Below are 9,687 nucleotides of genomic sequence, written 5' to 3'. Positions count from 1 at the left end.
CAACTTGATATTTTATTGTATTCTGCAGCATCTAGAGCACAGTGAAGCATATTGATAGCCGAAGCATTATTTTGAAGTTTTCTAAGGTCATCTTCTGACCACTCAGTTTCACTCTTAATGACTTTCTCATTGTTAACAGTTTTATATGGCACGTATGGGCCTTGAACTATTGCAAGCCATGCACTCATGTTTGTGGCGTGAATAAAGTTCTTCATCCTATTCTTCCAGAAAGTATAATTAAATCCAAAGAATAGAGGAGGCTGACTAATAGATAATCCCTCAGGGAGTATCTGTGTTGTTTGGTTCCCTTGAAGAAAACGAGTGTTGTTCTCAGCCATTTATGGGGATCCGCTCAAGATAGTTATATCTTAGAGTAGTGAGCTTAGGCTCTGATACCACTTGTTGGTCTCATGTGATTAGTTCCAAGGGGGGCTTAGGAACTAATATAATTTTTTTTTCGCTAAATTTAATTATACTGACTTGATAATTTTGATGAGTTTGTTAACTCAGCTTTTGGTCAGCACGGCTGATCTTAATGTAAGACAGCTTTGGTCAGATGTTGACTAAGGCTGTTTTACTCGTGAGTTGGGAATTGACACTTTCTGTGGTCAGCTTCCAACTCAGCACTCTGATTCACTCAGTATCAGTTTAAATGATTTATATGCTGAGTAAATTCAACAGAAAACACATGCATATATATATATATATATATTGAGAGAGTTAGAAATTACTCAGTACGACTTATCCTGGTTCGGCCTCTCTGCCTACGTCCAGTCCCCAGAGTCCTCCGGGCTTTTGGAATCCAATACTGAGCTCTTTAAAGGTAGAGCACAAACCGTTTACAAGGCAGTTGAATATGCAAGAGTACCGTCCTCTATTCTTTTACTCAACTCCTACTAAGCACCACAACCCAGTACTTAGATTTTTCTACCACTGAATGTTTACAGCCAAACACTCAGCACTACACTCTCAATATCACGATTGATACAAGTTGTTCTTTTTCAAATGAAGAACACTTTAGATGATTACAAACAATCAATCTAGAATTTACACAGGAATAGAAAATGGGTGTAAGATCTCTTTCTTGTTTTTGAGTGCTTTAAACTTGTATTTTCTCTCTTGTATTTTTCTTTTTGTGAATCGGCAAATGATCCAAGGAGTTTGATTGTCCTTATATAGATGAAGACCTGGATGAGGATCATTTCAAATGTTTTAGCCGTTAAGTCCAAAACGGCTCTTTTAGGAGACAGCGTCTGGTCAGCTTCAGATTTTTCAGCCAATCCTATCCTCTGATTTCTTCAGGCGTCAGTCTTGTCTTCTTCCTGCAGACGTTGTCTTTTTATGGCAGTTGTCTTTTAGCTATAATCTGTTGCCCCATGCATCTCAAAATGTGTCTTCTGCGTAATTTCGAGGATTCAATTATTGGTGCAGAAGGTTTGCAAAACTTGTCTTCTAGTGAACGGATCTCTCATGCTGTCCTGAAGATTTACTCAGTTTCTACTTTATTCGTTGTCTTTGTTTGTTGTCAACTTCTATGCTGAGTTCTGTTTTGCAAGACAACTTTTGAGAGGGCTTTTAATGCTGAGTTCCATTCTTCTTTACTTTGTTGAACTTCAGACTTCTATTCTTTGATACTGAGCTTGATTCTACTCAGCTTGTTCTTTGATCTCATGCTGACTTCGTCCTGTCTTACTTTTTGTATCTTTTTGTATTTAAGTTTATACTCAACATTGAACAAACAGATTAGTACAATTAAATCAAAACACTTAAATTTAATTGTCTCTTAATCATGGATGATTTTGTCAAATCAAAATCTTGTGGAAAGGTGTTTCAACAAAAGGCACTATATGAGGGTGATATAATGGAATTAAGAACCTTTTTCAATCAATTAGCAATAGCTTTTGTCATTATCTTCATGAGCACATTACACAATGCTATTGGCCGGATATTAGATACCTCAACCTGTGGGTTTTTCTTTGGGATCAGCACAAGCTTGGTTTTGCAGCCTCCATCTTCTTCGAAACCACCGAAACCAGCCATGGCAGCCTAGGGGTGGAACTACCGAAACACCCCTCCCAAGGGTGTTCCGGCAGGTCAAAGGGTCTGTCAACCCTCAGCGACCCCTCTAGCTCCTTCTTTGTGTAAGTGTTGTATATTAAAAATATATGTTCATCAACGACTTTTTGAAGTTGGTAGAAATGTGAAGGCTTGAGTTTCTAGAAATTATGATTAATCTAGATATTTAGGATACTAAGAGTCTATCCATTCTCTCTATTATTGACTCTTTTGTGAAAAATGTGAGTGTGCGGGAGATTATAGTATTATCACACTGTGAACTTTAAATTAAACTAAGTGTGCCTATTAACTTCTGAAATCGAACGATTGTTGAAACTAAAAGAGACCTTAAAATTTCCTAAGCTTTTGATGATCGAAATGATATTAGCTTGAGAAATATTTAGGCCCCGTTTGATACGTTGTAATGAGCGTTGTAATGAAATGCCCATTGTCATGTTTGGTTAGTCATATAATTTTTGTTATAATGGAATCGCAAATATATCACTTAATTTTTTCTTTGCAAATTTATGTAACGGCATTACGAACAAAATAGGAATGAATCCATATTACAATTAACCCTTGTATTTTTTTATTACTAATTGCGAAAAAACATGTAAACCGAAAAAGTGCTGAAAAGGAGAAAAATGTGAAAAAACCGAAAACGATAAAAAATGAAAACCACGAAAAAAAATTTGAGAAAAAACACAAAAAATGAGATAAAACGAAAAAGAGCAAAAACGAGGAAACCCATGGAAAAGGCAGAAAATGGAGAAAAACGAAAAATAAAAAAACACGAAAAATAAAACAGAAAATGTGAAAAATAAAAAAACGAAATAAACATGAAAAATATGAAAATTGCATTTAAGTAAATAAGCATACGTATTGTACTGAGAATTGCATTTTATCAATTTTATTAAAATTTATCAACCAAATATGGTATTGGAATCATTATCCATTTTATTACATTACGCATTTGATTACATTACAATTTTGATTACATTATATTGTATTACAATGTACTAAAGAGAACCTTAATGAATAAAGTAAAACAAATCGAAAGAAAATGGTGCACTTGGATTGAAATTGAACTAAATATCTACAAAGTGTGAAAGAAATTCAAATGATGACAAGTGAACTTGAAATAAAAAACTGGAAGTGCAATGAAATATTGAAGTCTAAAGTAAATTGATTGAAGTGTAAATTGCTAGATTTGTCCCTTTGGATGTGAGTGTGTGTTCGGAGGCTTTTCCATCGTGATGTTTGCCTTTTATAGATGCTAAAAGTAACTTCCATATTTACTCCACTAAGGCACATTCTCCACCATGTGATCGTATCTCACATCTTCAGAAGTGTTGCATATTGTTTGTGCATGTTGTGGTTTTCAAGATCTTCATGATTAACTTGACATTAACTTCTGAATTTACTGCTTCATAATTTGCTAAAAAAAAAACCTAAAAGGAGAAGTACACCATTTTAAGTAAATAAATATAAAAAAAATACAATACAAACAAATACTCTTGAAGTTGGCAGTCAAGAGCAATTTTAACACTAACGTCCAAAGTGACACATTTTTACCCCTAACGATAGTGTTATAGACCATGTAATGAACTAGGAATATATGATATACCATGTAGATTAAGAGACTATATTGATATATTGATCTGATAAGAAATATACATACATATACGATTTAGTTAATAAGGTACAATTGTAACAGCATGAGTTTGACTATAACACATGTTATGATAGACCGTCACAACATACACTCTCACACTCCTCAACCTGGAGCATGGAGCAATCATGTTGTTACAGAGATAGGTAAACCAATACAACTCAAAACAGAATAAACATATAAAAAAAACACTGTCAAAACACACACATAATCTAAACTTCAAACCAGGGCTGGAGGGGGCCCATTTTTTTGGGTAAATAATTATAAGCTCCCTGTGTTTTTACCCAATACACTACTTAGTCCCTGTGTTTTTAGAAATAATTATATAGTCCTCCAGTTTTTGTTTTTGTTAACTCTTTAGTCCTTATGCTTGGGTCAATGGTCAAATTATACTAAATAAATTTTAAAATACCAAAATTACCTTTTATTTTATGTTTTAATAATAAAATATCTATTTTTTCTATTTTATATTTTTTTCTCTTTTTTCCTACATAATCACAATCTCTCCAATATAAACTCTAATATAAAGTAAATGATTTAATAATTTTTATATAATTATAAAACTTTAATTTAATAACGTAAAATTTATTGACTAAAAAATGAATGAAAAATATTTAAAAATTATTAAAATAGGAGTAAGACTATCATTGTAAAGATATTATATTAAAAAATAATTACAATTTAAGAAAATTAATAATACATTTTTTCAATTATATTAATTTTTGTGTATATATACTTCAAAAACTTCATTAAAATTAATTAGATTAAATTTGAAACTAAAAGATAATTTTTTTTTTATGTATATAACTAGGGGTAATTTTGGACATTTATTTACAAAAATAAATGGAAGGACTAAAGAATTGATTAAGATAAAACTTAAGGATCTTATAATAATATGATGGACTTACTAGCGTGTTAGGTAAAAACACAGGGACCTTATAATTATTTACCCTTTTTTTTTACTCTTTATATGTATATATGAAATCTAATTTTTTTTAATATAAATAGTGATAAAATTATATAGGAGGACCTATTTCTTTCCGAAACCCCATTGGTAAAAAAAATTAAAAGAGCTATTTTGTTATGTATAATTTTTTTTTTTATTAAAGGTGCCCTTATTACTTATTTTGCATAGGGCCTCTAAATTGTCAGAACCGGCCCTGCTTCAAACCAAGTTACAATAACTAGACATGATTGTTAGAAATAGAAGGACGACACCGAAATGATTGAACAGAGACGAAACGATAGAGGCACGCACCGGTGCATGGAGGAGTCGGTAGGAATTGCAACACACATTGGTCAATTTTGCAAAGATGTCGATCGGAACAAGTGCTACCTCTTAAATCATTGAGAAAACTCTTTTTCAATTATGAATTTTGTTATCTTCACTGTAAATGTAACAGCATATTATCACTAATCGGATTCAGGAACATCTTGGAAAAAATTGAAAAGTAATTTATTATCATTGATAATATGATCTAAATCAGGAATAGGGCCTGGAATTACAAATTGAGAAATTAGGGTTGATTTGAGTTTACTTCTTTTTTTCTTATTTTGACTCCAACTAGGCAGGATTCGAATTTCTTCTTCTTCAGATTCAACGTCCGTACAGATTATTGTCTTCTGTTTCTTCAATACTTTTTTAATTTTCTGTCCTCCATTTCTTGGCCTTCCCCTACCACGTTTTTTATTCGGCATCGATCGATGTCTTCTTCTTGTCTACTTCAAAATAGTACAAGGAAGGAGGTATATTTATATTAGTTTCAATTGTCCTAATTCTATTTCTACTAGGTTTACTTTTTCTAATTCTATTTCTACTAGGTTTTTAAATGTACGCCTAATACTTCTCTCAATTACCTCAATAAATCTTTCTTAATAACTAGGAGATAAACTTGTAAAAAAATGCAAGGTATTAATCTGACATATAACACCCTTATGGGGTGTTTGTTAGAGGGGATAAAGACACGGGGATAGGGATAAAAAAATTTGAGACGAGTTATCCTATGTTTGTTTTAGAGATACATTAGGAAGATAAAAGAGGAATATGAGTCTTATCCCTCAAATCGGGGTGGTATAAGGAGGTGAGATAAACTCCTGCGATTTTAATAGGATGAAAAATTCCATCTTATCCCTCACATTAATGTTATGTAGTTTAAATAAGGTTAAAATAGTAAAATGTACTATTTTATCCCTATCCCTAACCCACATACCAAATATTGAATAATAATTCTTGACTGCTATATTTTTATTCTTATCCCAACCATTTATCCTTATCCATATCCCAACATTTATCTTTATCCCTATTTCAATAGAATACCAAACGTCCCCGTTAAGGATTAAGAAAAAATTAGAATAGAATTTTTATTTTTATTTTTTTTGTTGATAAATAAATTATTATATAGATATAATTAAAAATACGTGTCATACTGTATAAAAACAATAATATAAAAGGATATTGATAACCACTCCTCTTACTACAAACGTTTACCTAGCCAACATTTAAACTCGTTCTACCCAAACTTTTCTAGTTCACCCCAATATTTCCTATTTGTCCAACTATTGCTAAACAGTTTTTGATATTAAACTAACCACCTAAAAGATAATTCTAATGTGACCGATTTACCCTCTTTTGCCATCAATTTCGCTAAGGCGCTTATAGCTCTAGCTAATTGTCCATCGTGTGATTTCTATGTTATGTATGACCATGCTTGAGAGGCAAATCGAGTTGAGTAGATTCTTCTTTTTTTAATATAAAGATAATAATATAGAATTATTTATTATAAAAAACATGTATATTTTTAACATATATCCTTAAAAATCTATCAACAACAACAATGTTATTGAAACAACTTAAATAATGTTCATAAAATAATATAATTCATCAAAAATTATAAAATAATATCTTTAAAGTCTAAAATCATATTCCGGAAACAAGTAAAAAATACAATTAAACAAAAATACCTAAAATAATAAACAAAATTCACTAACAGCCGTGCATTAAAAAATGAATTATAATAAAACAAAAAAAAACTTTTTGTGTCTACACAGCCCATGATACACATAAGGGGCCGAATCGGGAAAGATTGGATCAACTTCTTGATTTCAAGCGTTTAGGTAGGTTAGTCGGTCGATTTTTTGAACACTAACTGTTGGGGTAATTTTATTTTTCATTTTATGTAAATAAATATCATAGATTATAATTATATTGTGTAGGTGATAAAATGAAGTTGAAATAAAAAGGCTTAAGGTGCAAAAATACCCCTAACGTTTTGGGTCAGGAGCAATTTTACCCATGACGTCTAAAATGGTGCAATTTTACCCCTAACGTTAGAAGCCAAGAGCAATTTTACCCCTAACGTTGATAAATTGAGTCAATTTCAAACACTATTATAAAACATAAATAATTTTGTTCCTTATTCTACACGAATTGCATAACAATTTGTTCTAAAGAAAGGATTTCATGTTTTTTATAATTTAATAATAGAATTGGAGATTAATATTTATAAATTCAGTGAATTTTTTGAATTTTTTTGTCTAATTCATACAAAAGAAAGTATATTTTTTTTAATTTTTTTCACATCCAAACATATGTTTGTGATTTGTTACTGATAAAATGATGCACGTGTGAAGTGTAGATGCCAAGATTCATGACCGAGAAGACAGTTTGATGAATTATTTCTCAAATTGATCCAATTTATCAACGTTAGGGGTAAAATTGCTTTTGGCTTCCAATGTTAGGGGTAAAATTGCACCATTTTAGACGTTAGGGGTAAAATTGCTCATAATCCAAAACGTTAGAGGCATTTTTGCACCTTAACCCAAATAAAAATAATAAAACAAAAAAAAAAAACAAAAAGGAATAAAAGGAAAAGAAAATGCAAATGTAGGCAAGGAAACGCTATTTTTTAGGAAACCCGAGTAGCTAAATTTGATGATTTTTTCGAGGTATCAAATGATAGAATTTTGGCACGATGACAAGGAATTCTGAAACTGAAGAGAAAGATGAATCCAAAGACTACTAATGCAGCTAAAAAGAACTACTATCAAAGGAGATGTGATTTTTAGAAGTTGGACCAAAAATTACCAAGTCGAACTCATGGACAACTATTTGTATGACAAGTTTTGTGTTATTTTGTTCAACAAAGCAACATGTTTTTCATCCCAAATTTGTCAATGGAAGCCAATTGAAGTAATGAGATTAAGGATTATTAAAAATAGGAGACAAAGGGGGGTAATGGATGTCCAACTTGGCAATAAATCGATCTTATGTTCTTCCTTTCAAATTCCCATCATCTAAATAAACAAAGAAACAAATCAAACAATCAATCTATCAATAGTTAAACTCAGCAAAATCATTGCTTATCTCGTCTATTTCGTGCCTACAACCTTCAATTTCAAGTTCAAGTTCATCTTTTTCAATTTCATATTCTCAATTTCAGCTCAAAAGCCTAGTTAATTCATACTTTCCGATAATTATTTCTTCAATTCTAATCGATATAATTGTCATCCGATCATTCAAACTTTTAGTTTAAGCTTAATTCATGATTCCTAATCATCAATTTAGATTAATTTTGTCCATTCAAGAATCTGTCGTCTTCAACCTCAGCTTCAACCTCAAACTCACAAACCGAAATACTCAAAACCTCATTTTTGTGACGTTTTACCTTTTCTAAATCTTATTTACAATTCATCCATCTATCCAGAACTAAGCTTTTGACAATTATCGATCTCAAAATCATAATTTTCATTAAACAACTGTTGTGACCAACATTTTTTCCAAAAATTATTCTAACCGCCACGAGCCACCATTCCGCACGAAATCAATCTCAATCTCTTTATTGATATCTAAATTATAAGTCTCAAACTTGATTTCATCTAAAACCGTCTCCTAAAACCTTCGTTTTCTCATTTGAAATCTATCATTGTCCATTTGATTTTCCTACAAAAGAGTTGTTGAAGTTGTTATTCAATTTTTGGCAAAAACATTTCGCACGAAATCAATCTCAATCCCTTTGTTGATATCTAAACTATCAGGAATTTCCACATGCAACTTAATGAGCAAGTGAATTTACTCATTCACCGTTAGATATAGGCTTATTAAATCTAAGTCTTAGGATGCTTTGAATCTCCACCTTAGAATTCTAATAAGCCTAGATCTAACGGTGAATGAGCAAATTCTGCATACTCATTAAGGTGCATGTGATCAAGACTGATAAACTATAAGTTTCAATCTTTGTTTCATCCAAAACCGTTTCCTAAAACCTTCATTTTTTCATTTGAAATCTATCCTTGTCCATTTGATTTTCCTACAAAAGAGCTGTTGAAGTTGTTATTCAATTTTTGGCAAAATTCCACTTTAATTCTTCAACTGTTAAAATAACACCAGCGAGTAAATTCAACATCATTTTCGAAAAATTTCAAGCGGATTATTCTAAAAGTCCTAATTAGTTTAGATAAACATTATCCAATCCTCAATGCAATTATGTCCAAATCAATTTTCACAATTGTTGTTTTCTTCCTCAAGCTTCAAGCTATTTTTCGTTAATCTGAGATCCTCCAAACTCTAATTTCAAGCCATTCTCTGTTTATAAATCATTTATATGTCATTTTTAAAAGTCATTCATTGATTCTAAACAAGTAATTATCTCAAACCAAGCTTTTGGTATTTATTTGATCTCAATCAAATTTAATCCTATCAAATAACTATTCTGAACAACTCTTTTCTCAAATTTATTACGACCTCCACGATCAACCATTTTCCTCAAACTTAATTTTAATCTCTTCCTTGTCATACAATCTTTAGATTCCAACTTTCGTTTCACTCAAAACGACCCTCTATAGCCTCTGAAATCTATGTCGAAAGTCCATGCCTAGAACTCATGTTTTTCAAAAGCATAGATGTTGATTTTTTCTTTTAATTGACAAATATCTGCCTTAGTCCCCTAACAAATTATTACACT

This window comes from Euphorbia lathyris, chromosome 10 (assembly GCF_963576675.1).
Source record: "Euphorbia lathyris chromosome 10, ddEupLath1.1, whole genome shotgun sequence".
Classification (NCBI taxonomy): Eukaryota; Viridiplantae; Streptophyta; class Magnoliopsida; order Malpighiales; family Euphorbiaceae; genus Euphorbia; species Euphorbia lathyris.
This window is presented reverse-complemented; position numbering follows the sequence as displayed.